The sequence below is a fragment of the Bombus vancouverensis genome, chromosome 2 (assembly GCF_051014615.1).
Source record: "Bombus vancouverensis nearcticus chromosome 2, iyBomVanc1_principal, whole genome shotgun sequence".
Classification (NCBI taxonomy): domain Eukaryota; kingdom Metazoa; phylum Arthropoda; class Insecta; order Hymenoptera; family Apidae; genus Bombus; species Bombus vancouverensis.
Window position 1 is genome coordinate 14,451,398 of NC_134912.1, and position 12,656 is coordinate 14,464,053.

The following is a 12,656-nucleotide window of genomic DNA, read 5'->3' on the forward strand; positions in this document are numbered from 1 at the left end:
AAGCAAAAGTAACACGCTTCGAATTTAACCTATCAGTCCACCCTTTCGATTAACCTCGAATTAACCGATTGAATTAATCACCCACAGAAGCCACGATGTTCCCGTCCACAATATTCCACAACGTACACGCTATGACGCAAACGGTCGATGCACACGCTGTTACAGTTTACCGAAACGCCATCGAAACCTGTTTATCACGTCCACGGCGAGCAGCGGAGTAAACCGTGAAAACACGCTGACTTGACTCGAACGGCAAACAGGCCGGGTACCGGCTAAGCGATCTTGACATAAACAATCTACCAGTCATTTTCGACAACGTAAACGCTATTCGTTATTTACCGCGCTACGCTTCCAGCTACTTGCTCGCCTCCGTTATAATTCATAGCCGCACCACGAGATGCTATCGATCTCCATTTCCCTCTCTTTGTCTCGTTTTAGTGGAATCTGTGCAGGATACAGCTGTACATTTTGTAACACAAGTCTCATTGAGTAATTTATAGAAGGAGCTCACTTACAGCCGAGTGTAATAATATTTTTATCGAGAATTTCCAAGGCAATATTTCTCGTGTGAAATTGTCCGTTAATTAATCTCTCGCAGAGTGAAATGTTTTGCTGCACGAAAATCAGGCGACTGAAAATTTCGAGAAAAATGGTGCACGATTTCGCGAACCGTCGCGGATCAATAGGAAAATTAATAGGTTGTGCGAAACTCTGATCTTGAGAACTTTTTAGATTACGATTCCAATATATGGAACTTCGATTACCAAGTAAGAAATGATGAAAAGAGAATGGAACAATACCTACTTTTTCCTACTTCCGATTGCGCATAAATTCTCAATTTTACCACTTAAACGGCTATAAACGATTCGAATAAATCTTGTGGAAGCTATTACGCAAACGTATAGTAATTTTAGATTATGTGTATTAGAATGTGCACCCTCCATAAGGGTCGCGATGCAACATACGCGAAGGAATTATCTTACGTTGTAGGTTAGAAAAATAATTTTTGCGATTATTTAATGGTCATCCCTCTCATCCCATAGATCTTTCGCCCTGCTTTCGCCCATGAATCACGATCGAATTGTGACGAAGGGATGGAACGCAATAACTGGAGCAATCCGGGGTAATAAATTAATAGAGGACTTTGCGAGCTAATAGAAAAAATAGACTGGAAAGCCTGCAACGCGAACGGACATCACCCCTGAACCGTTTTCCCCAGCTAATGCAATCAAGTTTTATATACTGGGTGGTCCATTGGAAGGGGATGGTCTGAACACAACGTGCAACTTTTATGGAGTGTTTGTACGTGTGCGCGCGTGCGTGAGAAGCACAAAGGGTAGTTTTTGTTTGTGAGCATTTTTGGAATTCGATTCTTTCTATGCTACGTTATTTTTAAAGGCAGATATTGCATATAATATAATAAAGCTTTTCGCAGAATAGAAAAGATGAATGAAATTTTTTCACACCGAATGTAGATAAATGTTCTGTATTATAGCGTCGTGGAGAAAAATTGATATCGTTTAGTAAAAAATTGAAAATGGCCTTTAAATAGACAAGTAACCACAAGATGACGCATCGCGCTTCATACTATTAAACTACTATCAAGAATTTTTGCTGTATCTTCTCTAGTTGCCAACATATTGACTCGCAATAGATTACCTTGCTCGGCTTGTACAAAAACCCCCCTTATACGTCACTTAAGGCTGTTCGAAATCAATTTCCCGTTTAAGGCCATCAGAAGCACATTCCACTGTTCCATTAAAACTCGGCCGCTTCTTTTTCATCTATCATTGAATACAGTATCCTATACCGAAGTTAATAGGTACGTAACACAGGGTGCCAGATCGAATTTTATTCAGGAAACGTATCATCGCCAAAGGAATGCTATCCACGCAAATCTCTCAACGAGTCGCAAATTCCAAAATTTCGCCGCACAAGGGAAAAATCGTATCCGGGATCGTCCCCGAACCGGTAATAGCCGCGGTATGTCGCGCAGAAGAGAACGACGAGCGGCCGGAAGATAGGTCGTCATTACCGGAACCAATTTTCTACGAGCAACCTTACGTACATCTCTCGAGTGCCCTCGTCGGGATATATCTCGCGCGCGCACGCGTACCTCTGAGACGAGTATATACGCGCCGGTAGCAAGGGATACACGGGCCTTCTCAAGAAGTCGCTGGAAGAATGGTCGATTTCATATGAATGCATTCCATGCAAATGCGCCGTCGACCATGGTGAACGTTGAGTTGGCCGAATGGAGGGGGATGAAACAGTCGGCTGAACCGAACCGCTCTCGAGCACAGGCTCGAGTGGGTGGGGGAAGGCGAGCGACTGGAGTGGGGGAAGAATTCAGCACGCCGATGCGGAGATAATTGGGTGAATACATTTCGGCCCTTCGTACCGCGGATATATATTCTTCAGCAGGGCCTTCGTGCATTATGCACGCGCGCGCTAGGAATGTGCGCGTACACGTGCATGCGGAGTCGGGGACGGCGGAGTCACGTGTACAGGCATTGGGACGTATATACGAATTTTGTAACGGATAGATGGGTTTGTAGGGAACCTGTGCCTTTTGCGATTGAACCTGTCCGAGAGTGAAGATAGTAAAAAAGAGTGAAGATTTTTGGGGCTATGATGATCGAGGGTTTTGGAAATTGAATTTTTTTTCATTTTATCCACAGATTTATCGAACGAAGGGATTCTTTGTTTGTGTCTTTTTTTAGATTAGTCGGGATCTTTGGCATCTGAGATTTTGTTAGAGGAGAAAAATTTGGGACGAAAATTACAAGATAGAGGATACGTATCTGTTGTATTTTACGAATCAAACTGAAAGTACGATTTAGAAAGCTGAGAAGAATTTTATGTGTCTGAATGAAACATCTGACTATGATATTATTCGGAAAGGTTTCGATATTTCCAGTTACCGTTCTATCCTATATTTCGAGTTCGTTTTATGATTCTTGTTATTTTCCAAATGACAAGCAAAATATTCGCTGCGCGCAAAGATACCGAAGATCGTCATTTTCGCGTAAAGCGTGGCGTGTTTTGAACAGATTTAATCATCCGAACGGGTGCTATGTAAAGGGTTTTCGTTTTGTTGTTCTCATTGGGCCACGTTATTACTCGTTTTCGCGTCCCGTTAACGCACGGAACGGTTTATTAAAATATCACCGTTAAACAGGCACGTTCGTAATTACATTAAGGATACTTTTTCGAGTCGCGTTGCGCTTGTCACCGGCGCTGGGAAAAATAGCGGCGACGTTCGTTATGTGACAGATGACAAATGCGCTTCAAAACATCCAGCGAATTTAAATGCATCGTGACGTTTTAACATTTCGAAACAGCCGACTGAAAAACAAAAAAAAAAAAGAAAAAATGAAAAAAAATATATAAAAAGAAACACGTCGATACTTATGCCCCGTCGAAACGTCGTTCGAAAGCATAATACACTTCACTAGTTGATGTAGTCAAAATATTTGTCGTCTATAGAAAGGACCGTGATTGACATAAATGGAACTATAATTCCGAATGGTCCGGTTACGATTGGTTGAAACGTACGATATTTGTTCAGACCGTTTAACGAAATTCCAAAATGAGAACTAAAAAAGTTGACTGCAGATTTGTCTACGATCTGTTGGACCTGTTGTCCACAAATAAATATAACGTTATCTTCGTGGTAATGTCCAACAGTATTTTAAGATTATTTCAATAATACTAATCACAATACTAATCACATTTCGGAAAATGTCACAATTTCTTTTATACCAAGGCAACAACATTGTGTCAAAGATCATATATAAGAAAATAACTCAATTTACTTTCGATCCGAGTAACGTCCATTCAACGATCTCGACCGCGAAACCCTTTCATCCCTAAACACCATCCGCTACTATACAACGATCGAGGTAATACTCTTCGAGCCATCCAGAGAAGCTTTGCGAGGGAAAGAAGGGGCAGTTTCGCCGAGGTTGGCACGAACGGAACGACGGCCGGCTGTGATTTAAAAAAGCGAACGGTATTAAGGAGAGTTCCGTGGAGAGGACTCGTTGCCGGGCTGCCATTGTCCGCTCCTCGATTGCCCATTAACCGCTCAACCAATGTTCCACGAACAACGGTTCGACCTCTCGATCGTCGTGCGCCTTTCGTCTAACAGCGTTTTGCTAGTTCACGTGCATCGTTTAACGTCATATCCCGACGGATATTATGACGTCTGCGCCGGCAGCACCACCTCCCGTTGTCCTGGCCGCCAACGTAATTCGAGGCGAGTCAGCGAGAGTCCGGGTTCATACAGTGGACGGTCGCGATAACGCGGTTCCTGGATCTGCGCCAATTGTCAGATTCACCGTATCCATTCTCCTCGTCCCTGTGACGGGCCACACGGTGCGTTTCGCTCGGGGGGTGAAAGTGTGAATGACGAGAAACACGGGGTGAATGAACTTTTGCCGAGGACGATGGGAGAGAATGAACGGTCAACTATTCGACCGTCATCGAATGACGGACTTTTAGATAGGCAAATGTAACTGGTACAGATTGCGTTAGGTTGGTCGGTCATTTGGAAGGAATTATATCTGCATACTTTTGCTAGGTAGGCTTCGATCGTAGATCTTTAAAAGATTGATAAATCTTGTTAGTTGTTTTAAATTAAAAATGTTTTAAATTTAAATTATTTTAGATTACTAATAATAATATTTGGAGGTAATTATATTTGCGTCGCGTAGATAATTATATTTGTAATATCTAGCCGTCAGATACCAGGATACTTATATACCGTTCGAACGTTACCAATTACAAGACGCAACAGGAAATTAATAAAAACATCCGTTTCTATAAATTACGGGCACGCGAACGCCGTTTGAGCAAACGAAGCGGGCCGTTCAATCACAGAGCAAACGAGGCGTCAACAGGCACCGTCCGTAAGAGGCACTCAAAGGACGCCCGCCGCGTTTCCGCGACAACGTGGACACACATCCAGCCGACATATTTACTCTGTCTCTTGTTTCCCTTCGCGAAATAAAGCGAGCCAGTTCCCTTTAATAAGCAGTCGTTGCACGTTTACGGCCTACGGCTGTCAGATTTCATGGCTGCTAGAGAATCGGCGAGGCAAGAAATAACGAGAAAAAGTGGGGAAAAAGGGCAAGATAGGTTCGCGTTGTAACGCGCATTCGCCCTTCTACAGATAGCGATAGACTCGAGACGCCACAAAACTCATTTATCGTGCTCGAAGTTTATGGTAAAATAAGGTTATTTGAAATTTATGCAGACTATTGAATCTTACTTTGTATCTTGATTGTTGCCTTCGATGTTTAACAGATTATTCGAATAAGCTTATCCATCAAAAGAATCTGATTATCCAACGATTAATTACGAATCTTTATCAATACGAATATCTGAAACCGAATGATCGTGCATCCTCCTCTACGTAATTTAAAACATTCAGAAGCATTCCAATGCTTGCAATGGTTCAAGAACTCGGGGGGCATCGAACGTCCACCGCTAGCTGGAACAATTCCGAGATCCTAAACATCGACTGGCGTGCTCACTGGCATGGCTGGAGAAATCAGTCCGTGCAGTCTCTCCACCCTCGTATTCCCTGTGGCGCGATATTACGACCAGGGGTTGACCATGGCCATGCGTTTGCAGGCTCATCCATTCTGCTCCAGTCTGTCGCCCCGAACGAATCCACCGTTCCAGAGATAAAGTTGGGAAAACCTTATCGTTGGGCACGCAACGTGTGCTCGCGCGAGTAAAATCGTGTTAGCGCGTTTGCTTCCCTGTCGAAATAACGGTATGCTTTCTGTATGCATAAAGTATTTGGAATTTTTCCCCTGCTTTTCTGTTGCAGAGAAGATCGATATAACAAAGAATGAATTTCAAGGAACAAATTTGTGTGACTCGAAAATTTTAAAAGTTATTTAAGATTTAAAGGTTAATTAGTATTGTATAACGTAATATAACTTTAATATAGTATTGTATAACGTATATGTACATATATATTTACGATCTCATGTTGTAACTGTAGGCGCATATACGTAATACGTTGGAGTAATCGTTTCCTTGTATTATCAAGATTGGCCACGGATACTATCCAGCTCCTTTACACAGGCTCTAGAATCATAATCATAATACAATTTCACATTTCGTAGTTTATAGCATTCTAAGTAGCAAACAATGGATAGTTACATAAACGTTCATTTATTCAATCATCGTTTACAAACGTTTCAGTCGTTTTCTTTATCTTTCATTCTCCTTCGTTCCTTTATACCGATTCAATTTATCCATTTCCTGGGCGCGCCATATATTCAACGAAATACTCTACTTCTCTTTTGGCAAGTATATCGTAGAATCTTGATCATAAACGAAACACAGTAAGCGTATTTGTAGATGGACCATCTCGAGGCTGTTGGCGGGACAATTTGAACGTGGAAAGTCATGCTCGTTGGGACAGTTCGCGTTACCGTTGGATTTGTTCCGTTGATAACGTGTCTGGCGATCGGTGGTTTTCGTCATATATATATTTTTTCATGTTTGTCGCGTGTTCGAGCAAACAGCCGGTGTCAAGTGTCTCTGTTCCCCATATCGCAAGCTCGTATACGCCAGCGAGTAGCGCGGGCAAAAAAAAAACACGGCGTCGCGCGTCGTCGTGAAAACGATGTACCCTTGTTTCGAGTACACGCCCGACGGCCTGTATGGGTCGCGTCAGCACTTCAGAAATGCAAACGTCATTGTCACGAGAGATTTAATACGTTCCAGCGGGCGAAACTGGCGAGCGACGCGCGGGTTTCGTGTCATGTGACGAACGAAAGGAACGTTGGCATATCTAGCGATGGTGTGTTCATGGCGAAATATTTATTTATTTGCCAACGCATATCAGTTCATTATTCATTGTGAATACGTTACGTTGCAATGTATTTTTGCATTTCTGTTTCTGCAAATAGAAAAGAAAATTTATTTGTTTGCTATTTTGAAAGTTATTTGGCTCCGACTGAAACTTTGATACTGTCGAACGAAACGAAGAACAAATCTAAGCTCAAAAAATTAAATTTATCTCATAAACAATTTACTAAAGTATTGTTAGCAGATATAAATGAAACTAACCTCTCTCCTCTTGCGATTGGCAATTTTATAATATTTCTCATTACACGATGAAATACCATGAATCAGTGATGTGTATTCCTTTCGCTTTGAAATTGCTATGCACATCGTTGTCGCGGCCTGCTGGTAGTGGCGATAAGGCTGCAAGTGACGATAAAAATAACCTTACTTCCCACTTGTCCGCTTTCCTTTTATGCAACGCTAATGACACCACTAAGCGTTCGGTCGGTGACTCGCGAGTAACTGGTCGCGCGGGCCTGGATCTCCAAAGAGGGTCGAAGCCTTTAAGGAAATTAGTTTGAAATTGAATTAAAAAACTTAAGAAGATTGGACGCCGGACAATATCCATGCATATAGAACGGTTTAAGGAAATTAGTTTAAAATTGAATTAAGAGCACCGGGGGAAATTCAAAAGGCGCGAGCCAGCTTTACGAGCGAAATCGTGCCTCGTGGATCTCGATTGTTCTCGCGTGACCGTCGCGTGCTGCTAAAAAGATACGTGCCAAAGTTTATGACCATGGTACAAGTTAAGTGAAAAATCTTTTACTTATGGTTACATTCAAATTTCTTTTTTTTTTTTTTTACCGAAGATTTCTGTTCGTTTCAGTTAGAAATATAATCAAATTCTTCTCGTTTCTAATTTGAATAGTAAAATTTATACGTACCTTTATCATTATTCTCGTTATGAAAATGAATTATTATAAGCTATATTTATATCTCTACCACGTGGAAAAAACGTTTCTCTTAAATGCTGGAACAGGTTAATCCTTTTCATGTTAACGGCGCTACCTTCTCTTTTAATTCTGCCGTTTTCGTGTTGTAATGGTTACAGGAAGCGTCATAAAGGATGCAGATGCCTTCTTCTGCCTTTTCATTCCATCGTGTTCTCGTATTAAGGATTAAAAGCGTCTGCGACGTTACAGAATGAAAATATAGGAAAATGTAGGAAAAGTAAAGGAATTTCTAAAAGCTACAGAAAGGAGATAGCTGTATTATTAAAAAGGTAAATTTTACGAATTCAAAAGTCCTCGACAATTAATCCCTGTTATAAAACATTAGCTTAAGAATACACATACGCGTCTAATTCTTTTTTTCCGCTATATTACGCCAAAACATCTCTCACACTTTCCTCCATTTATCATCAACTATGAGTCGTAAAAATAAAAGGTCCAATATACGAACTTTCATTTTTCATATGTTTTCATTTTCTTCCAATAAATTCCACATACACACGAAACTAATACGTGCGAACCATACTCGGACCACGTTATACCGGCGACTGTACTTGTTCGACGACCGGGTAAACCGATAGTAGGTATCGATCTTACGTGTTGTAATTCATCATAGAGTAATTGAACGGTTACAATTCATCCAACTTCGCTGTATTACAGGAGCGACGCCGACATATACATTTGAGGATCAGTTTACCTAAATCCAGGGAATCAACGCTCTCACACACTCGCACACACTCCTCTACCATAGGTATACGTATCGATTTCTCGATGGACGTACGCGTTTACGATCTAGTCCGCACCAAGTCGTGTTCTTTGTTCCGGTATCCTTCGATGTTTCATTTCGTGACTGCCGAGAAAGTGTGTAATCATCAACGACGACGAGGTTAGAAAATCCGAAATGAAGTGCATGGAAACGCGGCCCGCCTATGCTCTGCGAATTTCGCTGTGCAAACGTTCTCTGACAAAGGGCGAGTTAACGGTAGTTCAACGAAGGAAGTGGGGTATGAGTTAAAATCACAAACGCCACGGGCAGTCGGCTGGTTTCTCGCAAAACAAGCAGAAATTTCGTATAATGCCCGCAGCGGGAGGGCACAGCCTAGGCGGGTTCGAAATGCAAGAAACGCGCCGTCAAAGCGGCCCACCGCTTGTCGTCTTCAAACGCGTGCTATCGTTCCTCGATCTGTTCGTCGTTCGTGCTCGATAAAACTCGGGTATTCGCGAATGAACCCCTTCCCCCACTCCACTTCCGCGGCCGCTCACGTGCGCTCAAGATGGCGCACAGTCGCGATCGTGTAAGTGTAAGCGATGTAAGTACACATAGCGTATACGGACGGAAATTCCACCGGTATGGTAAACAAGGAAAGCTCGCGCGCTTGTCCGGATGTCCCAAAGGCGGAGAAGTGCCTACCGAGCAGATAAGGAGAACAAATGAGTGCTTATGGCAGAAGGACGATATCTTCATCGTCGCGGGGCTGCCAGTAGTCGCGGCGGCCTCTCAAAGCGGCCAGAACTAAAGGACTAAGGAGATGCGCGGCGATAAGGAGAGAGGAAAGAGAGGAAGAGGGAGATTCAAAGACATCCAACGTGCCGTGAGCGCAGACGACCGTAAGAAGCTAGCTGGCTGAAAGAAAGAAGGGAAGAAGGAAAGAAGGAAGAAAGGAAGGAAGGAAGGAAGGAAGGAAGGAAGGAAGGAAGGAAGGAAGGAAGGAAGAAAAGAAGGAAAGAAGGAAGGAAGAATCTAAGCTGTGGAACAGCAGGGGCCGACGTTTTCTGTTTAAGCGACATCAAAGGCCCTGTCGCGAATTTTCCTTTCGCCGTACCTATACCCCCTGCACCTTCCGTTTCGGGTCATAGCGTACTTTGCGTGCCTCTCTACAGGGTGTCCGCAATATATGGGAACTCGTATGTAAGATTGACGAGATGAGAATGATAATGGCACGAGGATTTCTCTTTGTTACAGCCATTATAATTTGATATCGAGATATAGTATTTTCTTTACGGTTTAGCCCATTAATCGATAGTCGAGATGTTTTTCCTGAATGTGGCCGCAAATGTGCTTTATTAGTTCGTTCGAATATCGTCATAGATTTGCTTTTAATATAGGTTATTTTTAGAAAATTGTTAGATATCTGACAACCAAGTGTATCTAATACAAAAAAAAAGGCACTGACCAAAAATGCATCGGTCGATGAAGCATTAAGAAACACCCCATATACACGGTAAAACGGCGGAGCCGGGTAGTTGCAGAGACGGTGGTTGGAAGCAGCGGGCGAAGAATGGCGAGCGAGCCGAGTGGCAGCGGGGGTCGCCACCACTAAAAGGGTAAACGTTGTAGGCTGCCGTGGCAGATTTCGGCTAAAACAACTTCTCCATCCATCTAGCCCCCGTCCCTTCTTCGTAACTCTCGCCCATCGACGCGTCTCCATTCCGTTCATCGTGTATATGCGTGCGTCCGCGCGCGCGCACGATTGTTCGTCAGTATCAACGACCAGCAGGATGTACCGAAGGGGATAATTAAACTTCCCAGCGAGCGAGAGCACGACTCGTGAGAGCCGTGCTCTCGTCGGAATAGCTTCGAGAGTCAATAGTATCTCTTTAACCCTCGTCGCATCTGCAAAGATGTCTAGATACAGTCAGAGGAGTGGGGGCAAATGTAGCACGTGGAGTGGGGGAAAAAGCAGCGATCTAGGATCGCTGGCTGGCTGCACGTTACCGAGCGTACGAGAAATAACGATCGAGTATTTAATTATAAATTCGAGTTCTCCTCGACGGAATTCGCGGTCTCGTTCGAGCGTGGTGTAATCGATGCAGAGAGGGCCAGACTTTCGACGCGATTAAATCGACGACGAGTTGACGATGGCGGTACATAGCCGGGTTCTTTGACGGAACGGGAATCGTCGAAATGCCGATTTTACGAGCGGTAGGTTTTAATTAGCGGTAGATAGAGTGGCATGGTGATACGTGACTGTTGATCGTCGAGCTGAAGAAATTGGTCCCAGTTACTTAACTGGCTATTCTCGTTAGTGAATAGTTAATCGTTTCTATTACTTTTGAAAAGTAAAAATCAGAAGACGATTTATAAGATTTTAAAAACTTTCATTCGGGATTATTCTATTGTTTTTAAACATACAGATATATTGTTGCAAATACAATTGAAAGGAAATGATTTCAAAGAATAGATATAATTTGATAAATAAATAAGGATTCCAGTTAAAATTCTGTATTCAAATTAACCTTCGTAACAATAAAACGTAGGAAAAGAATATTTAGGTGAAATCCATTTCTGCTATCTTTGACCCGTTCGAATCGCACAACATCGTCCTCTATAACATTCTCGTATTTTTCGAATCAATAGAGATCTCCTGATATATACGTACACTGTCGCGGACATCTAATCGTTGTATGTATACTATATACATCCATCGTGCAATACCGTTGCCCGGAACGACGTAATTGCTCGGGACATTTAACGCGAAAGGAGCAATTATTTTTACGATTTCAGGCGGGGATTGTTGCGACGGAAGTCAATCAGCACGGGACGTTTCGCCTTTTGTTTCCAGCGACGGCACGAGTAAATGATGTTGTAACGATATCGATTCACCCTTCATCCATTTATCGACCGATAATTGTAACAAGATATTATTAATTGTACATTGCACTTGCAATTAATATGCTTCAGATATCGCGTTAACGTTTGCCACCGTGATTATTATTATCCTCTATTGTCGTTTGCGTTATCTCTCCGTTCGAACAATACCTCGTACAACAAGACACCGTGTTCCACGATGAAACAATTAAATGGTCTGTGCCTCTGATGTTCAGGAAGGACGTCGTTACGCAAGGTTAGGTGATTGCAGCACGATGCATTTCTTACGAAGATACGATAGGCACGCTCGTCTATACGTTCTGTTGTCTCAGACGATCGCTGATGGCGCTGTTTACATGTCGGCTCGCTTGTTTACATCGCATCCTCGTTTTCACTTGCCATGTTTCGAATAGTTGAAAGTCTGCGCGTTACGCCAAGTCTACGGATAAGGGTGGAGATTTCTAGTTATTGTAGAATTAGAAATTACAATTAGTAGATTTGAAATTCGCTTCCAAATTAGTCCGTGATAAGTTCATCGCAATACGTACATAACCTGTAACGAGTAGAAGAATTTAAAAATATAATATAGAAGCATATTTTATATTGAACCTTGAAATATGCTAAAGTATGCGAGTGTAAAAACAGCGGAGCGTGTATGCAGGAGAGGTAGAATCTTCCAAGGGCGGGTTTAGAGAGGGAGAGTTCAAAACGAGAGTCTAGCAAGAGTATTAACTGGTGTTAGGTATCTCAAGAGAAAAATTCCTCTAGACAAATTTTGCTCTTCCCTTTTATTTCCAAGTCGATTTGTCGAAACATAAAAATTTGGATTTTCTGATTACGAAACGAGCGCTGGGAAATTCCAGTTGAAACGTTTCAATTTCAGCGAGTGCTGTAAAGTATTCTACAATGGGTCCGTTTATTACTTACGTGACTATACAACACTTTGCCGTAATCCCTCTGTGAAAACGTAATAATTCCATAATTCTAACGCGATGAAGGTAAAAGCTATGAAAATACGTCCATACTTGTAGAAAGAAAAGGCAATATTACCGGCGCTATGAATTGCGGACGAAAATTCCTTTCATTTAGCAGCGAGGATCAAAGGAAGATCGCGACATCTAAGGAAGTTGCACATAACCTATTATACGACACTGAAAATGAAGCTAATAAGAAAGAAAAACGGTCTACAGTGCTACAACGCGTATATAAGGAACAAAGGAACAAGTAAATTCACAATGGGGAAA